Here is a 21,681-nt window from a genome sequence, read left to right as displayed (position 1 = left end):
CAGACAAGGGGCTAAGATCCAAAATATATAGAGAACTCATACAACTCAGTAACAAAAATAACAAACAATCCCATTAAAATATGGGCAGAGGACCTGAACAGACACTTCATCCAAGAAGGTATACAAACAATCAACAGATATAAGAAAAGATGCTCAACTTTACTAGCTATTAGGGAAATGTAAATCAAAAGCACAATAAGAGAGTGATGTCAGAAACATGGCGGAGTGAGAAATGTCCCCAGATCTCTCCCCCTGAAACAACAGTAAACTGAACATCTAAAATTCAACAAAAAAACACCCAGATTGCAAACCAGCACATCTGAGCATGGGATCTGCACATAAGGGCTAACACAGGTCAGAACCCTGGGAGTTAGGCAGTAGACTAGGAGAAACAAGCTGCCTCTCATAGCCAGAGCTCCCTGCAGGAGGAGGGGGAGGGGAGAAGGTGTGGCGGGTTCCCTGAACAGCACTACCTGAGAGAGCTGTGATCTCCACGTGGCCAGTGGCAGCGCCCAGGGATCAGAACAGAGAGCAGAGAAGAGGGGTTGGTAGAAAAGTGGGGATGGCAGAGAAACAATAGTTATTACCAGCCATGGTTGCAAAACGTGAGGCTGAGCTGCAGCCCCCATCTCCCAACCCAGAGGGCCACTCCTCCCATACCCTCCAAGACCGAACAACGAGGAGACCCAGGGGAATCTGAGCAAATGCTACTGAAATTGTCACTAACACTAACAGGGACTGAGACTGAGGGTAGTGAGCATGATTTAATATTTATAAGGAAAAAAAGGCATTATTAAGACTATATAAATTAGGGATCTAAAAGGCTTAGACACCACCTACTGGAAACCAAAAGAAAAATGCCTTTTTTGCAACAAGATAAAGAGGGACCTTTATATAATAAATATATAATACACTTCCATTAATGCCCAAGCAGAGAAATAGTCCATTAAACACAATGAACAACCAAGGTGACAAGGCAGCTCAGAAACAATGAAAAATCTCCAGAAAATAAGCTTAAAGACATAGAAATATGCATCTCAAATGACAGAGAATTCAGATGGTACTCCTGAAAAAACTCAATGAGATCCAAAACAATTCATATCAACAATTTCAGGAATTGAAAAAAATGACTAGATGAGCAGAATGAGTTCTTTAGCAAGGAGATTGAAACCCTCAAAAAGAACCAAATAGAACTTCTGGAAATGAAGAACTCACTGAAACAGTTGAAAAGTGAAATAGCAAGCTTGAGAAATGGAGTTGACCAAATGGAGGAAAGGTTCAGTGATATCGAAGACAGAAATCTAGAAATAAATCAGAAGGAAGAAGAGAGAAACTGAAGAATGAAAAATAATGAACGAGAAATAAAAGAACTAGCTGATATCAGGAGAAGAAACGTAAGAATAATGGGCATTCTCAAAGGGGAGGAAAAGAAACAAGGATTAGAAAGCATTTTCAGGCAAATAGTTGACAAGAATTTCCCAAATCTAAGGAATGAGCTAGAGCTTATAATTCAAGAATTCAACAGAACACCCAATTATCTCAACTCGAAAAGGCTTTCTACAAGACACATTGCATTAAAATGATCAAAAATCAATGACAAAGAAAGAATTCTCAGGGCAGCCAGGGAAAAGAAGATGGTAACCTATAAAGGAAAACCCATTAGATTACCATCAGACTTTGCAACACAAACCTTACAAGCCAGAAAGTAGTAGAATCAAATATTAAAATTATTAAATGAAAGGAACTACCAGCCAAGAATAATGTATCCAGCTAAGCTCTCCTTTAGATACGAAGGAGAAATAAAGACCTTTCCAGATATACAAAAATTGAGGGAATTCTCTACTACAAGGCCTGTATTACAGGAAATACTGAAAGGAATCAGCTCACCTAAAACAAAATGACAAAAAAACAAACAAACAAACAAACATAACTAGGAGCAAGGTGACTAGTAGGGTGATAGAAGCAGAAGAGTACAACCCTTACTAAGAACACAGCATTATAAGTTTAAACAATAAGAAGAGATTTGCTATAACAAGATAGTAATGAACGTTCAGCATACACAGGGACAAATTGAGACAATAATGACTGAAAAGGGGAGGATTCAAAGATATAAATTCACAAAGGGCAATGGAGATAAGGCACACATAGTAGAAAATGGACTACTATATAATAACTATCTTTTTCATAATTGTAATGGCAACCACACACCAGAAATTCCGAACTGAAGTATATAACATAAAACAAGAAGAACTAGGGAGAAAACCCACAGATGCCAACCAAAAAAAAGAAAACAAAAACACAAGGACAAGTAAGCAATGGAAACACCAAGCTACCAGAAAGCAAAAGATAAAATGCTTATAGGAAAACCTCATATTTCAATAATCACCCTAAAAGTAAATGGACTGAACTCACCGATAAAAAGGCACAGAGTTGCAGATTGCAAAAAAACAAAACCCAACCATAAACTGCCTCCAAGAGACACATCTCAGCTCCAAAGACAAATATAGGCTCAAAGTGAAAGGGTGGAAAATGATATTTCAAGCAAATGGCATTTGGAGAAAAGCAGGAATAGTGGTACTAATATTGGATGAAACAGACTTCAAAATAAAAAAGGAACAGAAAGATACTGAGGAACACTTCCTAATGATAAAGGAAATCATGCACCAAGAAGACATAACACTTATTAATATCTATGCTCCCAATCAGGGAGCCATGAAATATATAAAGCAATTACTAACAGAACTAAAGAGAGAAACAGACCAAAACACTATCATAGTAGGGGACCTAAATACTCCACTGTAGGATATGGACACTTCATCCAAACAGAAAATCTATAAGGAAATAACATCTTTAAATGAAACATTAGACCAACTGGGCATAATTGACATTTATAGAGCCTTTTTATCCCAAAACAGCTCCTTATACATTCTTCTCTAGTGCACACGGAACATTCTCAAGGATTGACTACATATTGGGACACAGAGATAGCCTCAACAAATATAAGATGGTTGAAATCATACCAACCATATTCTCTGATCATAATGTTTTGAAATCGGAGGTTAACTGTAAAAAGAAAGTGGAAAGAACCACAAATACATGAAGATTAAACAACACGCTGCTGTAGAATGACTGGGTCAGAAAAGAAATAAAAAGAATGATCAAGAGATACATAGAAACGAATGATAATGAAAGTACAACATATCAAAACTTTTGGGACATGGCAAAAAGTGGTAATAAGAGGAAAGTTCATATCATTACAGGCCTATCTCAAAAAACAAGAACAAGCCCAGATAAACAAACTAATACTTCACCTTAAAAAACTAGAAAAGGAGGAACAAATGAAGCCTTAAGTCAGTAGAAGGAAAGAAATAAAATTAGAGCAAAATTAAATGTAATTGAAAAAAAATAAAAAAAATAAATGCAACGAAGAGCTGATTCTTTGAGAAGGTTAATTAAATTGACAAACCCCTGGCTTGACTCACTAAAGAAAAAAGAGAAAGGACACAAATAAACAAAATCGGGTCGAAAGAGAAGAAATTACAACTGATATCGCAGAAATACAAAGGATTATACAAGAATACAATGAAAAAAGTATATAACACCGAATTCAATAACCTAGAAGAAATGGACAAGTACTTAGAAAAGCACAACCTTCCTAGACTGAATCGTGAAGAACTGGAAAATCTAAATAGACCTATCAGCAGTATGGAAATTGAAACAATCATCAAAAACCTATAAAAAAACCAATGTCACCAAAAAAAAAATAAATTAAAAAAAACTACCAAAAAGTAAAAGTCCAGGACCAGATGGCTTCACCAGTGAATTCTGCCAAACATTCAAAGAAAATCGAATACCTATTCTCTTCAAACTCTTCCAAAAATTTGAAGAGGAAACAATATTTCTCAACTCATTTTATAAGGCCAATATCACTCTGATACCAAAACCTGGTAAAGATATCACAAAAAAAGAAAACTACATCTCTCATGTAAACAGATGCAAAAATCCTAAATAAGATACTAGCGAACCAAATACAGCAACATATTAAAAAGATTATACACCATGATCAAGTGGGCTTCATCCCAGAGGCACAGGAATGGTTCAACATATGTAAATCTATTAATGTGATATACACCATACAAACAAATTAAAAAATAAGAATTATATGATCATGTCAATAGATGCAGAAAAAGCCTTTGACAAGATACAGCATCCATTTATGATCAAAACACTTAACAAAATCAGTATAGAAGGAAGGTACCTTAACATAATAAAGGCCATATGTGACAAACCCTTAGCCAACATTATACTTAATGGTGAAAAACTAAAAACCTTCCCTGTAAGATCAGGAACAAGGCGAGGCTGTCCCCTATTACCACTGTTATTCAGTATAACATTGGAAGTCTTAGTGAGTGCAATCAGGCAAGAGAAAGATATAAAAGCCATCTAAATAGGAAACTGTCACTATTTGCAGACGACATGATTCTCTATATAGAAAACCCTAAAGACTCCACAAGAACACTACTAGAAACAATAAGTAAATACAGTAAAGTTTCTGGATACAAAATCAATGTTCAAAAATCCATAGCATTCCTGTACTCTAATAATGAAGTGTCAGAAAAAGAAATGGAAAAAATAATTCCTTTTGCAATTGCAACAAAAAGAATAAAATGCCTAGGAATAAGTCTAATGAAACATATGAAGGACCTATATAAAAAAAATTATAAGACTTTGTTAAAAGAAATTGAAGAAGATACAAAGAAATGGAAAGATATTCCATGTTCTTGGATTGGAAGAATTAACATAGTTAAAATGACCTTATTACCTAAAGCACTATACAGATTTAATGCAATCCCAATCAAAATCCCATAGGCATTTTTAAAGAAATAGAACAAAATATCAGATTTCTATGGAAGCACAAAAGACCCTGAATTGCCAAAGGCATTCTGAGAAAAAAGAATGAGACTGGAGGTATCACTCTGCCCAACTTCAGATTATACTACAAAGCAACAATAATCAAAACAGCATGGTATTGGCAGAAAAACAGACACACAGACTAGTGGAACAGAATTGAGAGTCCAGAAATAAACTCATGTTTATATGGGCAAATAATTTTCAACAGAAAAACCCAAAAACATGCAGTGGAGGAAGAAAAGTCTGTTCACTAAATGGTGCTAGAAAAACTGGAAAGCTACCTGTAAAAGAATGAAACTAGACTATTGTCTATCACCACACACCAGAATTAACTCAAAATGGATTAAGGACCTGAATATAAGACCTGAAACAATAAAGTACATAGAAGAAAACATAAGAACTAAACTCATGGACCTTGGAATTAAAGAGGATTTTATGAATTTGACTTCAAAGGTAAGGGGAGTAAAGTGAAAATAAATGAATGGGACTGTATCAAACTAAAAAGCTTCTGCACAGCAAAAGAAACCGTCAACAAAGTAAAGAGACAATCATCTGAATGGGAAAATATATTTGCAAGCAACACCCCGATAAAGGCCTAATATCCAAAATATACAAAGAATTCATACAATTCAATAACAACAAAAACCAAACAATCCAATCAAAAATTGGGCAGAGGACCTGAACAGACACTTCTTCCTAGAGAACATACAAATGGCCAACAAACATATGAAAAGATGCTCAACATAACTAGCTATTAGGGGAATGCAAATTAAAACCACAATGAGATACCATCTCTCACCTGTTAGACTAACTATTGTCAATAGGACAAGTAATAACAAATGTTGGAGAAGATGTGGAGAAAAAGAACTCTCATACACTGCTGGTGAGACTGCAAATTGGTATAGCCACTATGGAAAACAGTATGGAGGTTTCTCAAAAAACTAAGACTTGATCTACCATATGATCCAGCAATCCCTCTACTGGGTATTTACCCCAAAGACTTGAAAACTCATATCCGAAAAGATATTTGCACACTGATGTTCATAACAGCATTATTCATGGTGGCCAGGATATGGAAGCAATCGAAGTGTCTTATGAGAGATAAGTGGATAAAGAAACTGTGACACATACATACAATGTAATATTACTCAGCCATAAGAAGACATGAAATACTGTCATTTATGACAACATGGATGGACCTCGAGATAATCATGCTAAGCGAAATGAGCCAGACAAAAAAAGTTGAAAACCACATGATAACACTTATATGTGGGATATAAACCTAAAAGCAACAAACAGGACAAACAAGCAGAGACTCATGGACATGGACAATAGACTAGTGGTAACCAGAGGGTTGGGGGGAAGGGGGAGGAGAGGTAGATGGGGTAATGGGGTGACAGAAAGAAATCTAACTATGGGTGGGGAATACACAATGCAATATATGTATGCCTTACTGTTAAATTGTACACCTGAAAATTACTGGATATTGTTAACCAATGTCACCAAAAAGATAAATAATTAATTAATTTTATTAATTGATTTTTAAAAAAGCACAATGAGATACCACCTCATACCTGTTAGAATGGCTATCATCAACAGGACAAGTCATAACAAGTGTCGATGAGTTTATGTGGAAAAGAACCCTCAGACGCTGCTGGTGGGAATATAAATTGATACAGCTACTACGAAAAACAGCATGGAGTTTCCTGAAAAATTTAAGACTAGAATTACCACATGATCCAGCAATCCCTCTTCTGGGTATCTACTCCCAAAATTTGAAATTATTTATCTGCAAAGATATATGCACTCCTAGGTTTATTGCAGCATTATTCATGGTGCCCAAAACATGGAAACAACAGAAGTGCCCTTTGATAGACAATTGGATTAAGAATATGTGGTACATATATACAATGGAATATTAGTCAGCCCTTAGAAAAGATGAAATACTACCATTTGTGACAACATGGATGGACCTTGAGATTACCGTGCTAAGTGAAATAAGTCAGACAGAAAAAGTTGTGAAACATATGATTTCACTTATATGTGGGATATAAAACTGAAAACAACAAATAAATAAGGCAAACAAATAAAAACTCATAGACACAGACAAATTTAGTGGTGACCAGAGAGAAAGAGTAGAGTGGGGGAGGTAAAAAAGGGTAAAGGGGGTCAAATACATGGTGATGGAAGATTTGACTTTGGGTCGTGAACATGCAGTGCAATACACATATGACATATTATTGAATTGTACACTTGAAATCTATATAATTTTATTAACCAATGTCACCCCAATACATTTAATTAAAAAAATCTCTAGGGAAAAATTACCTTGTTTTAGTGGAGTGGGTGCTGGGCAACAGAGATAACTGTAGAAAGAAAACTTCAGTCTAATACTCTAATTTTTTCTTACTTTCTGAGTCACATTACCCATTCAAACATTTAAAGAATAAACTCAAAAATAAAATTTTAAGATATGAGATGAAATAACACTCTTCTAAAATTCTAAGTTTGATTTCTTGGTGATTATCAAAATTCTTGTTACAAGAGGCAATATTTTATCAACAAATGAGTGATTAGGTATGGAAATGGAAGGTGTAAATAAGGAGATAAGACAGTTCATTATTTTGCTAATCAATCAACTTGAAGTCTTTAACAAATGTACTTTGATCTCATAAAAACCACAGCTCAGTAAAGGACTTAGGATGACATACAGAAGTTGTGATTAGACAGCTCTCCTCGTCTGAAAAGTGTCCTGAGAGGGCCAGAGGATGCGATATGGGACATATTTGCCAAAATATGAAAAGAATTCTCTGCCAGCTGGCAAGGATGCTGACAAGGAAACACCATTGTTTTCTATTTAATTCTTTCTGAATGTTTTCCCATCAATTCTTAGCCGGACTGCTGGCAGTAAAAATACTTATCCATTCTTTCATTTACTTCGATCAATGCAGTCAGATTCTCTAACAAAAACTTCTGGGTCACTGCTTGTTTTGTCCCCAGAACAGGCTGTTCTTGTTAAATCAAGGTGATATCAAATGTTTTGGCCCCTGCTTCCAGCAGCCAGTGCTGAGTCTACAAGAAGAGATGAGCCTTTCTTCACAGAGAACATGAAAAAGGTGAAGAAAAGGGTGACAGCAAAAGAAACTGCTGCTGCTCTGAGATGCACAGCAGAGAAAACAGGAAAGAAAATGAGAATTAGAATTTATCTTTTTGTTTTTCTCCCTGAGGCTGTGGAAACAGACAAGGGAGGCAGTGGTTCTCAAAATTACTTATGACCTTGCACTGATTGGTGTTTGCAAGTTTTTCTTGGTCTCTAGGCTCCAAGCCTGCTCTGCAGAGTATCCTCCCCTCCTCCTCTCTCTCTTTTCCTTCCTTATTCCTTCTCTCTCTTCCTTAGCTCTTGGTTTCATTCTGTTTTGGGTTGTTTTTAAAGTTTGGTTTATTAAAATATAATTTACATAGAGTACAATTCATCCTTTCTGGGTGTACAGTTCAATGAATTTTGACAAATGTATACAGTTACGTAAGTTACTGAGATATAGAACATTTCCAGCAAGATAGGGAACTTCTTCATCACCCATCAAAATTTCCCTTGCTTCTTTGTAGTCAATCCCATCCTTCCACCCTAGGCCCTGTCAACCACTGATCAATTTTCTGTCTTTTTCAGGATGTCGTATAAATGTAATTATAGAGTATATACTCCTTTTGAATCTGGCTTCTTTAACTCAGCATAATTCTTTCATAATTTATCCTTGTTGTTGTATGTATCAAGAGTTTGTTGTTTTGTATTGCTAAGTAATATTCTATTGTATGGCTGTTGGTTTATCCATTCACCTGTTGATGGACTTTTGTGTTGTTTCCAGTTTGGGGCAATTATGAATAAGGCTATCATAAACATTTGCTAAAATATTTTTAAAAAGATACTTGAAATCGTATCGACTCTCTAAAGCCACAATGTTGCTATCACTCCTAGGTTACTTTTTCTTGGTATTACCTACTACATCGCTCATAATCAGGCTTCCTTCATTATCTCAAAAAGTCTTTTTTAAAGTTGGTTTCTTTGAATCAGGATTCACATTACATGAGGTTGTTATGTCTCTTTAGTGTTTTCTCCTAAGGTAGTCCCCTCTCTATTCATCCTCATGTCATTGACTTTCAGAAAACAGGTCTGTTTTCCTATAGAATGTTTCCATATTCTGGATTTGTCTCTTTGCTGCCTTGAGGTGGCATTTAACTTTCTTCTCTATTTCTGGCATTTCATGTAAGTTTACTCTCAGGACATAATTAGATTATTGAGGGTGTTAATGGGTAAATTGAGGCATATTTAAAAAAAATTTTTTTAAATAAGAGTTTATTTAAGCAAAAATCCATTCCACAGTGGGCAGTGCCAAGCCAAAAGTGGTTAGGAACACTCCATCAATAGGAGTAGAAAGAGATTTTTTTTTATAGAGAAAAGGTAGAAGTAAAGCTTAGAAAATTATTGATTGGCTATAGTTTAAAGCCTAGTTAGCTGCTTGTTATTAGTTGTCCTTAGCTTAGATTTCATAATCTTGAGGCATTTATAAGCTTAGATTTGGGGTTGCTTGTGAAAGCCACCATAGTGATGTAAGGTGGGGCAAATCCACCGCCCCCCCGCCCCAACCCACCCACCCAGTAGGGACTCAAGTGCTACACCAAGGGATAAGGCAGGGGTCTTTGACTGTGTGCAGGAAAAAATTTAAGCACACTCCAGAGTTAAGAGACGAAAGGAAAGTTTATAAGAGCAGGAATGATGCTCCACAAACAGAGATACGGTCTTCTCTCAAAAACAGAGAAATGAGAGAGACTGAGAGACAGACAGAGACTGAGTGGGACTGAGAGAGACAAACAACAAGAGGGACCCTGAATGTTCGGGGAATGCAGCGTATATGTGATTCTTAGTTTCTAGGAATTACAGTTTAAAGACTTTTTTTCCCTATTTTCCTTTGACGGTATGGGTAAATAGTTTGTTAGTAATCCCAGCAGGAATCTTTTTCTGTTCCTGTAGGTTCCCTGTGGCCTGGTTCTGTGGTCTGGCAGCACACTGCAGGCTCTGAATATCACTTGGTTAAATATTTAGTTCTCATGCCTCTTTCCTATTTTATTTCTCCCTCAGAGATTTTATTCCCTTAAGGGGATGTTGGGGAATAGGTCTGTCTTCTGTAACTTTTTCAAAGCTGAGATAGGCTTGTAGTCCCTGCCTGTCAGGAATAAAAATGCCTGGAAGCCTGTTCTAAGGACTCTAGAGGCAGAGAATGTGGGGTGGTTTTAGTAACTGGAAACAGTTGGAAGTCTTGCATGACTGTCATCTTTATGTGGAATTAAAGAAGCCTGGAAAGTACAAGATTAAAGAGACAAGGGCCTAAAAGTAATAAAAGTAAGACAGTTACCAGGGGTCCTAGGAGGGGAAAAAGCCAAGTGATATTTGGTAGGTATCCTTTAATGGAGTCCTATATAACTTGAGTGGTGGAGTCATTTTATAGCAAAGAAATTTCTGGTATTAACACAGGGCGGAAGGTGATGAGAGCTGTCTAGACAAGGCTGGATGACAGAGGAAGCCAAGAAAGCTGTGTAGTATAAGGCTGGAGCAGGCGTGGCAGCTCCTTCTTTCCTCAGACTCAGGAGGGACAGAGAATCTCCTTTCCTGGGGGAGGGGGATGTGTGAAGTGGCAGAAGTTAAGTCAGATGAGGGCAGTGTAGAAGTAAAGATCAGGCCGATCCATGAGATTACTTATACTAGCAAGAAGTAAGTCATTATTTTTAAGTTTAAGGTTTCTGAGATCCTTTACTAAGGTACACCCAAAAAGATGGAGACTCTTAATTTAGGTAATAAGTCTTGGCCAATTAAGAAGATGGACACTCAGGAACATATAGGAAGGAATGTGCTATAATCTTAGATCCAGTCTCACAAATAAAGGGAAAAGTAAATTATCCTACCTTAGGCTGGCTGGCCAGTTGTTCCCATCATCGGGTAGTCAGTGTAGTCAGTCTTGGAGAGAGGCCCATGAAACAGGTCAGGACAGAGTAGGCAGCTCCAGGATCTAGTAAAAATTCAGTTTTCCTACCTGCCATGCTGAGGGTGACCTGAGGCTCCACTTTTGTGATGGCAATTGATCTTTCTAGGACTGGAGCTGGCGAGTGCTCTGGCCTCCTCTGTCAGAGAAGGTAGCTCTCTCAGTTGAGAGGCTAGCCATGATGGGAGAGGGCGTAGGAGGCCCACCCCTCCCTGGCTTCCCGGGGCTGGATGGATATTTGCCTTTCTAGAGCCCTTCTTTTTTGCAGTATGTGCATTGATTGTGTCCCAGTCCTGATGATGCCAACCAAGGTCGAGGTTCTCCTGGCCTAAAAGGTTTTTATCGCTTAGGATCACCTCGAGATGGTCCCTGCATTGTGGCAGCTAAAATTTGCACCTTTTTTTTTTTTTTACTCTTTTCTCTGCCTGGTCCCAGTTATTGAGCAGCTTAAAGCCCTCTGACACCAAGGTAGCCTGTGGGGTTTGGGGTTCGGCTCCCAACTTTTGGAGCTTCCTCCAAATATCTGGCACAGCCTGAGTTATGGAATGTATAGCCAGGAGTGCCTGGCCCTCATCAGACTTTAGTATGTTTTCTAAAAGCCTCAGAAAACTGGTTAAGATATATAGCTGTATTCTTATCCTTTTTCTGAGCAATCTCTTTTACTTTATTATAGTTCATCGACTTAGTTTAGCATCTTTTTAAAATTTCTTTCAATATGCATAATAAGAAAGTGACCCATCCTTAGCTGATCTTTCCCATCCTCATAGTTCCACTGAGGATTGTTCTGGGACTGCCTTGCTAGCCACTTGATTGACAGCAAATTCCCCGGCCTTCTCTAGAATCCGAGCCTTTTCATCCTGGATGCAACAGTGGGTCAGAACTACTATAACATCCTGCCAGGTTAGGGAAAAGGTCAGGCCAAATTTAATTAATTCATTCCTAAACTTGTCTGGGGTTTTGGTAGAAACAGCCTAATTGTTCTTTACACTGGCTTATATCTGACATTGAGAAGGGTAACATGAACCCTAGCAGGCGTGAAATATAGAAGTTTACGTAATTATTAGCAAAACTTAGTTTTTACTATTGTAGAGACTTAGTTTTTTCTTTTTCTTCATTTTGTTAAGTAATCAAGAACCTGGTTAAGACAATATAAAACACAGAAAATTATTTTGAGAAAGCACAGGATCCTTGCTTTCTACTCTAAAAACTTTTCCATAACATCAGTAGCAGACCAATAGTCCAAGAAAAATCATCTTATTTAGCAGAGGCAACCCAACTTTAATTTTGTATTAGCTTACTTTTGATATTTAAATTTACTTACTTATAAGAATAAACAAACAAATAAATAAATTTACTTAATTAATTATATTTACTCCAATCTCTTTTAGCTTAACCATATATAAAAGAATTTCTCTTCAAGATTTCTCTTCACAAACCTTCTATTACCAAAATCATACATTTTCTTTTCCATCATAATTAGAGTTCTTAAAAAACTCTTAGAAACTTCAATTTCTAGTGACAGCTAAAGAGTAAGCAATTAGCATTCTTTAGATTGGCAAATTTATGAATACATTTTGTAACCCCTAGAAGAGTAGGATTTTGTTGGCAATATATTTACCACTTTTAAGAAGCATTTTTAATAAAGTAAAAGACATTCATTAACATTCTAATTTACCTTTTAATTTATCCACAATAAGCCAAAAGTAGTGAACTCAGACTTATCTAATAACACTGTTCCAGCATTTCATGTTATTTTGAAATATCTAGATATTTAATAATTTTTATCATTTACTAAACTTAGTAAAACTCTAAAGTTTCGAGCTACCAAAAGAATTTGGAAAACCACATTTCGGTATGTGTATACATATACATACACATATATACATATATATATACTATGACATAATTATTATTTCTTAATAACTCCATTAATAACTCCATGAGATTTTAAAAGTCCATTATTACTAAGCAATTTTTTTTTTGTAAACTCAGGTAAAACAAAAGATACTATATTTAATTTTACCATATTTAATGATAAAAAGTCGAAAAGACATGTCTATTTAACCAAAACTTAAACTGGCCTTAGTATCAAATATTTTCTTAGATCACATGATCTTAAAAAGTATTTGGGTCAGTTTTTATTATTTATTTAATTTATAAAAGCACTTAATTTTTTCAAAGCTGATTAAATATTTTAAATTGGTAATATCATCCAAAAGCAAAGACATTATTTTATATATAGAACACAAACATAGATATCAGAGATCATACACATAAACAGAGTTACCGATGATTGTAGAAGATGCAAATTTTTCATTTGCCCTTGACAGTTTTAAGGAGGCTGGGAAAAAGGCAGGGGCGAGGTATGGGTTGTGAGACTAGCTGCTTGTGTTTTTAAAAGTGTCCCCTTTTTTTTCTTCAATTACCTTGGCCTCAGGCAGTAGTGGCTATGTTTACATTTCTGGTTAGCTGCAAGACCTAGAAAGTTACTGAGAGTTAGAAAAATCTTATAAGACCTTAAATTTTGTGAAGTTTCTGAATTGTAGAAAAATATGAGTTGTTTTTTTTTCTTAAGATTGTTGTGTTTGAATTGGTTCTAGTGATTTAAGAGACAGCCCAATGGAGAGTCTTTGGGGATGCTTGGTCTCCCACCCACGGTTAGTATAGATGTTTGTGGAGGTGGGGGTACTATGGGTCCTAGCTGTGAGGAAAGACCACAGCGGCACCTGACAACTGAGCCCTAGTCCTCGCCATCTTGGAGGGCATGTGCGTGGGCTGGCATGTGTGCTTGCCACAGGAAAAGTGGAAGAGAGGGGAGGGGGTTGTGCACCGCTAGAATTGGGCCAGCAGTGGGGAGGGGGGCCCAGTCTGCTGACAGGGAAGCAGGAGCGTGAGCTCAGCTTAAGGGCTGAAACTGAGGGTGAATCCCTCCACCAGCTGAGGGGAGTGTGTGGGCGGATGTCCCTCGGCCCGCCAGGGGTACAGCGGTCAAAGCCTGATACAGAAGTTGTGGGGCTCTGCTGCTGCACCTTGGAGAGAAAGGGAGGAAAGGGAAAAAGAAGTCTAGCTCCTCCAGAAAGAGCTACCTTATTAGTCTCACACTGCTGGGGATGAAGAGCTAAGTTAAGAATTGTTGGAACATCGAGGGCGGAGAGAGATAAATAAAGGGAAAAAACTACCTTGTTAGTTCCGCACTACTGGAGACGAAAATCGAGAAAACTTGGCCCCATTGGGTGGCAGCTGAACCCAATCCCGAACGATCAGGGCTTTCTCTGGAGATTGCTCTGGCGTTCCAAAGCCAATCGAGAAATGAAAATATGACACAGAGGGGACAGGGTTGGAGAATTTAGCCCAGGTGGCTACCGTATCCCCGCCTCTTCCCCATTACGACTTCCCGCTAGAAAGGGGAGGAGTCAAGGAAAAGGCTAAGGAGCAAGATCAGGAAATTAGTCCAGGTGAGCTCCTGCAGCCTACTACTTCTCCAGTACCGAGCCCCCAGCTAAAAAGAAAACCAGGGGCCAAAAGTAAAAGATAGATGACTCCTTGGTATTCACCTTCCTGTTGTGGCCGAAAGGTTCCTGCGCAGTTTTAATTTGGAGTCCAGGTGGGGTGATCCCTCAGTGGATCTTCTTCTCGATTCCAATGGAGGTGCCGGGTTTCAGGGAAGTTAGAGGAAGAGAAGTAGGAAAGACAGATGAGACTGATAGACTACTCAGTTAGAGGGCTGGTCTCTACTAGATCCCAAGAACGGGGTCAACCGTTGCCCGAAGGACCTTGGGTGGATCGAGTTTATTTCCTTCGGTTCCTTGGTAGTCAGCTAAGAAAGATAACGCAGGACAGGGCGAATCCCCCGAGATTCAAATTCTGCACCGAAAGAGGGAGGGTTCTTGACTGAAAGCAAGAAAGAATTCAAACGCATGCCAGAGTTAGAGTCAAAAGGGAAGCAGTAACGCTCCTCTCAGAGACAAAGAGTGAGAGAGCTGAGAGGGACAGAGAGAAAAGAGAGAGGAACCCTGCGTGTTCAGGGAATTCAGTTTATATATCATTCTTAGTTTCTATGAATTACAGTTTACTTTGCTTTTCTATTTTCTTTTGATGGTATGGGTATGCAGTGTGAAAGCTAAGGGCACGTAGAGTGAAAAGAATGGATATAAAGTGAGAAAGCATGCTGGCAGTCTCCAGCCTTTGACTGTAAGATCCCCATGTTTTTTGGCCATAGGGAATGAACGTAGGGTACAACTTAAAGACTCTGTTTTCCCTTCATGGAATGGGTAAATGGTTTGTTAGTAATCTCGGCAGGAGTCTTCCTTTGTTCTGTAGGTTTCTTTGTGGTTTAGCCATTGGGCTGATCGGCACATTGCAGTCTCCGAATATAGCTTAACATTTAGTTCTCATGCTTCCTCCCTACATTAGTATGACCTCAAACTGATGGGTACAAAACATTATTCTGGTTCAGTCCCCAGACTTTTACAAAGGGATAAGATATTGTTGTTCTCCTCTTAGGAGAGCTAACTGCGGCCCCCAGAGGCTAATCCATTCAAATAAGACGGAGAGAATTGAAGATTTAATGGAAGATGAGAAACGGCGGGCAATGGGATAAATCGTTCGTTATCACGAAACAGCTAAGTGTCAAAAGAGGGTCAGATTTCGGGCTTCCAACTCTAGAGCTCTTTTTAATACATCATAATGTTGATAGATTTATTTGTTCTTTAGATCTTTAGTTGTAGTTAGTGGCAGTAACTGTAGCAATAAGCAAAGACTAAATTGAAAGGGGGAAAAAGCTGCTAAGCCAGTTTTGCAGGAAGTCTACTTCTGTAGCACTTGGTTTGCTCTCAGTTTGGATCTATTTTTTATTTCTGCCTGTCTGCGATAGGTGTTTCCAGAAGGAAGAAGAGAAAAGCATGTTTTTCTCTCCCTGAATATCTGCCTGAGTAGCTAAGGAGCTGTAGTCAGGCCCTGGTAAATGACCCGAGTGGCCTAGGCCTGGAAATGAGCACTCTATTACCTGTGTACCGTCGTCCCTTGCTTGCGAGGCCTGTGAACAAGGTCAAACAATTTAGGGTGCCCTAGAAAAGGCCACCTGCTCACCCAAACCTAACCTTAATGTGTACATACACATATCTCTTTCACTCTTACTAGTCCTACATCTGAAGTACAACTTTGAGAGAATTCTTTCCCTTCAGCCAATGTGTTGTTCCCAAGATTACTTTATTAAAGTGCAAATAGACCTTCGAAGAGCTGTAAGACCTATCGCACCCGTTAACAGTAGCTCAATGCTCCTCTAATCATTCTGATTCGGTTTAGGAGAAGGTCCCTAATATTGGGTAATCATCCTTTCGACAAGGATCCAAGCTTTCATCAGATACTGGTGTTAATTAGCTTTGAGAATATTGTTTGATTTCTGCTGCATTTATTTTTACAATTACTTTATATTTGTGGCAAATGTAATTTCTATTTTATGCTGTCACAAGATATTTTCTTTTGAGATATTTATTTATATTTTTATTTTATTTTTTCCCCCTCTTTAATTCACCCCCGCCCCCACTTTCACCCCTGACCCATGGATGTTGCCGTTTCCCTTTAAAAACTGGATCTCTGAAGGTGGGGCGTTCCCTCCCACACTCGCTGTGTGCACCACACCCAGGGCCAGGGGCACCTGGGGCCAGGCGCACCCTGGGCCAGGCATACCCAGGGTATGGTCCATGGCTCCACGTGGGGCATGAACCCAGGACCTTCTGCTGCAAAACAGATATGCTAACCAATACACCATGGAGCCACCCCAAGATATTCATTTTTTTAAAGTGAACATATTTAATAAAAGCTATTAAGTAAATAATAACAGAGATGATAATAATGACAAAAATCAGGAAGGCTATGTGCAAATGACTGAATATAGAATTATGCCATTCTTGACCTCATAGTAACTTAGCTTAACATTTAGAAATTAATTTTAAATTATAAAATAATGTAACCAATTCGGAGAAAGTTTGGGAAAGAAAGGAAATAAAAACGACTATAAACCTTTCACTTGCAAATATCATCTATGACCCTATTCTCATTTGAGTGTTTCCTAGGAAGGATCTCTGGCAGTAGGGTCCCTGGGATAGAAGAGCCATGGCAGGCATGTCTGATGAAGGGGAGAGAGGGACTAAAACTAAATATTTAATGGAAGCAGTAAAGCATAATAGTTAAATGCACAGGCTTTAGAGTTAGATTCCTTGAATTCAAATCCCCACTCAATCACAAACTAGCTGTGTTATTTTGGGCACACTACTTAATTTCTCTATGTCTGAATTTCTTTATAAAGAGGGGGAGAATATCAGTAACTACTTTATGGAGTTTCTATGAAGATTACATGGAATATTCTAAGTAAAGCACAGTGACTAGCCACAGGGTTATCCTCAGTAAACACTGAGTATTAGTGCCAATGTGCTCATTTCCACATAGACTCTAGTCCCATGGGTGAGATTCCCCACCCTTTTGACTGCATTTGGAAGGAAACTGCCAACTTGGGACTCTATAACTACTATTTCAAAGTTAAGTACATCGGAGGTCTGCAAACTATGGCTCCCAGGGCCAACGTCTTCTGATGCCTGTTTTTGTAAATCCTTCGGTTAAGACTAGTGTTTACACTTTTAAATGTTTGGAAAAAATCAAAATAAGACTATTTCATGACATATGAAAAATATGTAAAATTCAAATTTCAGTGTCCGTAAACAAAGGTTTAGTGGAACACAGCTGCAATCTTCATTTATGGGTTGTTCAGGGCTTCTCTGTTGTTCCAACAGCAGAGTTGAGAAATTTCAACAGAAACCATATAACCTACAAAATTTAAAATATTTGTTATCTGACCCTTTACAGGGAAAATTTGCCAATCTCTGTAATACATCATAATTGTTAGTAGTGTGGGTTTTGGAGACGATGAGTTACCAGAAGCCTGAATTCCCTTCTAAACAAATGGGCACGATGACAACTCATTAACTGATTGCTGTAATTTAGAATACTTATCCTAAATATAATCTAAACTCAACAAAGAGTACCCAGTGTTTTGACAATGAAGAAGAAGATCGTGGTGATGGCGGTGATGATGATGATGATGATGATGATGACGACGACGATGACAATGACAATGTTTCTTTAGCTGATAGTCCATTGTGACACCTTTCCTTCTTAAATTATGTAGATATCTTCCATGGAAACATATTTCCAACCTGGGAGACAGTCTCTCTTTTTCAGTTTATTTTGTACATCTATGCACCCTAATAGTTTAACTCTATGAGTATAATCTTTCCCCCTAATTTTTAAGTTCTTAGAGGGTTTCTTAACTAAACCTCCCAGCATTTAAAAATGTCTTTAGCTACTGAGCTTTCTAACTCACCTCTCCTATCCATGCCCAGGTTTGCAAAAGTTCACAATTCTGTTTGAATGATAAACAGAACACCCCTACAGGCTCAGTTTATTTGATTCTTGACTATGGAGCAAGATATGGTCTTGATTATTTTATGCTATCTTGAGACAAGATAGCAACATACATCATCGGAAGTCAAATGTTCTCCCAAATTCATTGACTTTTTTTTTTGCCTTTAAATAGACTATTTTTTAAAGCAGTTTTAAGTTCACAGCAAAATTGAAGATGAAGTACAAAGTTCCTATATAACCCCTGCCCACACACATGCACACACCCCCCACCCCATCAACATCCCACATCAGAGTGGTACATTTGTCATAACTGATGAACTTACATAGACACATTTGTCACCCAAAGTTTGTATTTTACATTAGGGTTCACTCTCAGTCTGGTACATTCTATGAGCTTTGATAAATATTTAAGAACACGTATCTACTATTGTAGTATCATACTGTATAGTTTAACTGCCCTCAGAGTCTTCTGTGTTCTGCTTATTCATCCCTCCCTCTATCCTCTGGCAACCACTAATTTTTTTTTTACTGCCTTTTCACGAATGTCATATAGATGGAATAATACAACTATATGTAATGTATCCTTTTCAAATTGGCTTCTTTCATTAAGTAATATACATTTAAGATTTGTCCATGTATTTTAATGGCTTAATAACTCATTTATTTTCCCCACCACCCAGCCCCTGGCAACATTTTTCTACTCTCTGTTTCTATGTGTTTGACTTAAATAAATTTGGAAAGGATTGCAATGAATCTTTAGATCACTTTAGGTAGTATGGACTTTTGTTAATTTTTCTGACTCATGAACAAAAATATATCTTTCCACTTGTTTGTCATTTTAAATTTCTTTTATCACTGCCTTATAGTTTTCAGTGTGTAGATCTTTCACCTGCTTAGTTAAATTTATTCTTGGGCATTGTATTCATTGTACTGCTATCATAAAAGAGATTGTTTTCTTAATTTCTCTTTCTGATAGTTTATATTTGGTGTACAGAAACACACCTAATTTTTGTATATTGATTTTATATCTTGCAACTTTACAGAATTTGCTTATTAGTTCTAGCTCATTTCTTTTAGTGTTAAATAATATTCCATCACTATAATATACCACAATTTTTTTATTCATTCACCTACTGAAGGACACCTTGGTTGCTTCCAAGTTTTGGCAAGTATGAATGAAGCTGCTATAAACATCTGTGTGCAGGTTTTTCTGTGGACATGTTTTCGATTCATTAGGGTAAATACCAAAAAGAACAATTGGTGGATCATATGGGAAGAGTATGTTTAGTTTTATAAGAAACTGACGAACTGTCTTCTAAAGTAGCTGTGCCATTTTGCATTTCTACCACCAATGAATTAGAGTTCCTATTGCTCCAAATCTTTGCTAGCATTGGGAGTTATCACTGTTCTGCATTTTGGCCATTCTAATAGGTATGTAATGGTATTGCATTGTTGTTTTAATTTATATTTTCCTAATAGCATATGATGTAGAGCATCTTTTTATGTATGTATTTACCAAATCTGTTTATCTTCTTTGGTGAGGTGTCTGTTCAGGTCTTTTCCTCGTTAAATTGAGTTGTTCATTTTCTTATTATGTTTTAAGAGTTCTCTGTGTATTTTGGATAAAAGTCCTTTATCAGATATGCCTTTTGCAAAAGTTTTCTCCTACTTACTAAACTTTGAAACAAATTATTTGTGATTCTTTTTTTTGGAGAGGGAATATGAATTTTCCAGTATTTAAATATCAGTTAAGAGAACTGACTACAAAATCATGAAGCTAAAATCGTTTTTCCATTTAGCATGCAAAAATTATTTGTTGGAATGACAGTTTTCAGTTTAGGTAATAAAAATGTTGCCATCACTATATTTGTTCATTCAATAATTATTTATTGAGGATTTGCTATACTCCAGGGATTATTCTAATCTATGCCCAGGACAGAGATAAAGAGTACACTAACCATAAACTCTCTGGGGGAATTTTATGGCCATGAAGAAGATGGAAAGATCACTTGTAGCTGCATGAACAAACATTATTAAACTTTCTTATCTCCTGTTCGTTATTCCAGAAATACATTTGAATGAACAGTCTAACAAAATGACTGCTTACTCCCCAAAACTCTTTGAAATAGTCATCTTAAATTCTCTAGAACTGCTGTGTCCACCAGTTCTAAAATATATTACGATCTTTACGAGACCATAATCAAGCCCTTATAATTAAAGACCTGCCTTCAACCCAATTCCCGGACTTCATAAATACCTCAACATCACCCTTCGAGCTTTAGGACTCTGTTGTGCTAGTGCACACGCTTTTTCTCTTAATGTGGTAAGAATAAACTTAGCTTTGTCTTTTTTTTTTTAAAACATCTTATTTATTTATTTTTAAGTTTTTTATTTTCAATTAGAGTTGCCATTCAATATTATTTTATATTCGTTTCAGGTGTACAGCATAGTGGTTAGACATTTATATAATTTATGAAGTAATCCCCCCAATTAGTCTAGTATCTACCTGGTACTACTTACATAGTTATTATAATATTATTGACTATACTCCCTATGCCGTACTTCACCTTCCCATGATAAACTTAGCTTTGCCTTATTAATAGGTTGTTTCTCTGAAAGCCACTGTTTGACAGGACTGAATTAGGGTTTTTAAAATATTCATCAGGTAAGCCTCATTAGAAACATGATATTTGAAAAAAAGCCTCAAAGAAAGGAGTTTTGCTCTAGAAATTGGTTGGGAGGAGAGTGTTCTAAGCAGGGAGAACAGCCAGAGCAAAGGCTGGAATGGTTGTCAGGCTTATGTTGATGATAACAGTGAGACAGGAAAGCGTAGTGAAAGATAAGGTCAGAGATAATGTGTGAGCTTGAGCGAGGGCTGTGTGTCTGTGTCTATGAAGAGAGGCTAGTCATGTAGGCCAAGTATATGTTCTTTTTTGTTTTCCTAAAATCATGCCTGAAAATAATTTCCTCTTTTTTTGGAGATTACTTATACTCAAGCTCTTTTCATCTGCATTTCTCCCAGTATTTTGTCCAATCCTTCCCCAGGCCGCGGCTGCCTCAGAATTTCCCTGCCACCATTACCTTATTTTCTTCATACATTTAGGCCAGTCCTGTCTCCAAGGTCATGACCATTCTGTCACTTGACAAACCTCACTAGTTTGGTTAAAAACTAGGAGGGAATGAAATCTCAGGAGCTGAGAAATAATTTTAATATGAAGAAAGTAGGTATAGTGAGGTCCACCATAGAGGGCTGTGTAAAACATGCAACTTAGTTTCCTTGGTTATTGACTACAGGAACTAACCAGGAAACCAAGAAATT

At 37.3% G+C, this 21,681-nt stretch overlaps 1 protein-coding gene across 9 annotated transcripts in view; it reads right to left on the bottom strand.

Moving 5' to 3' along the window:
* Window positions 1-14,279, bottom strand: part of GCM1 (glial cells missing transcription factor 1) — a 54,258-nt gene extending 39,979 nt beyond the window's left edge. For 8 of the 9 annotated variants that reach the window (XM_039853008.1, XM_039853007.1, XM_039853013.1 and 5 more), the window contains exons 1-2: window positions 10,867-11,358; window positions 6,486-6,617 (exon numbers count right to left, since the gene is read on the bottom strand). The gene's annotated coding sequence lies outside the window, so the exon portion shown is untranslated. Of the gene's footprint in view, window positions 1-6,485; window positions 6,618-10,866; window positions 11,359-14,122 lie in introns of those variants that run through there. The other variant, XM_039853009.1, reaches the window with a different exon arrangement.
* Window positions 14,280-21,681: the final 7,402 nt, after the last annotated feature.

This window comes from Pteropus medius, unplaced genomic scaffold (genome assembly GCF_902729225.1).
Source record: "Pteropus medius unplaced genomic scaffold, Ma_sr-lr_union100, whole genome shotgun sequence".
NCBI classification, from domain to species: Eukaryota; Metazoa; Chordata; class Mammalia; order Chiroptera; family Pteropodidae; genus Pteropus; species Pteropus medius.
The sequence above is the reverse complement of the archived record's forward strand: the minus strand, read 5'-3'. Positions and strand labels throughout refer to the sequence as shown.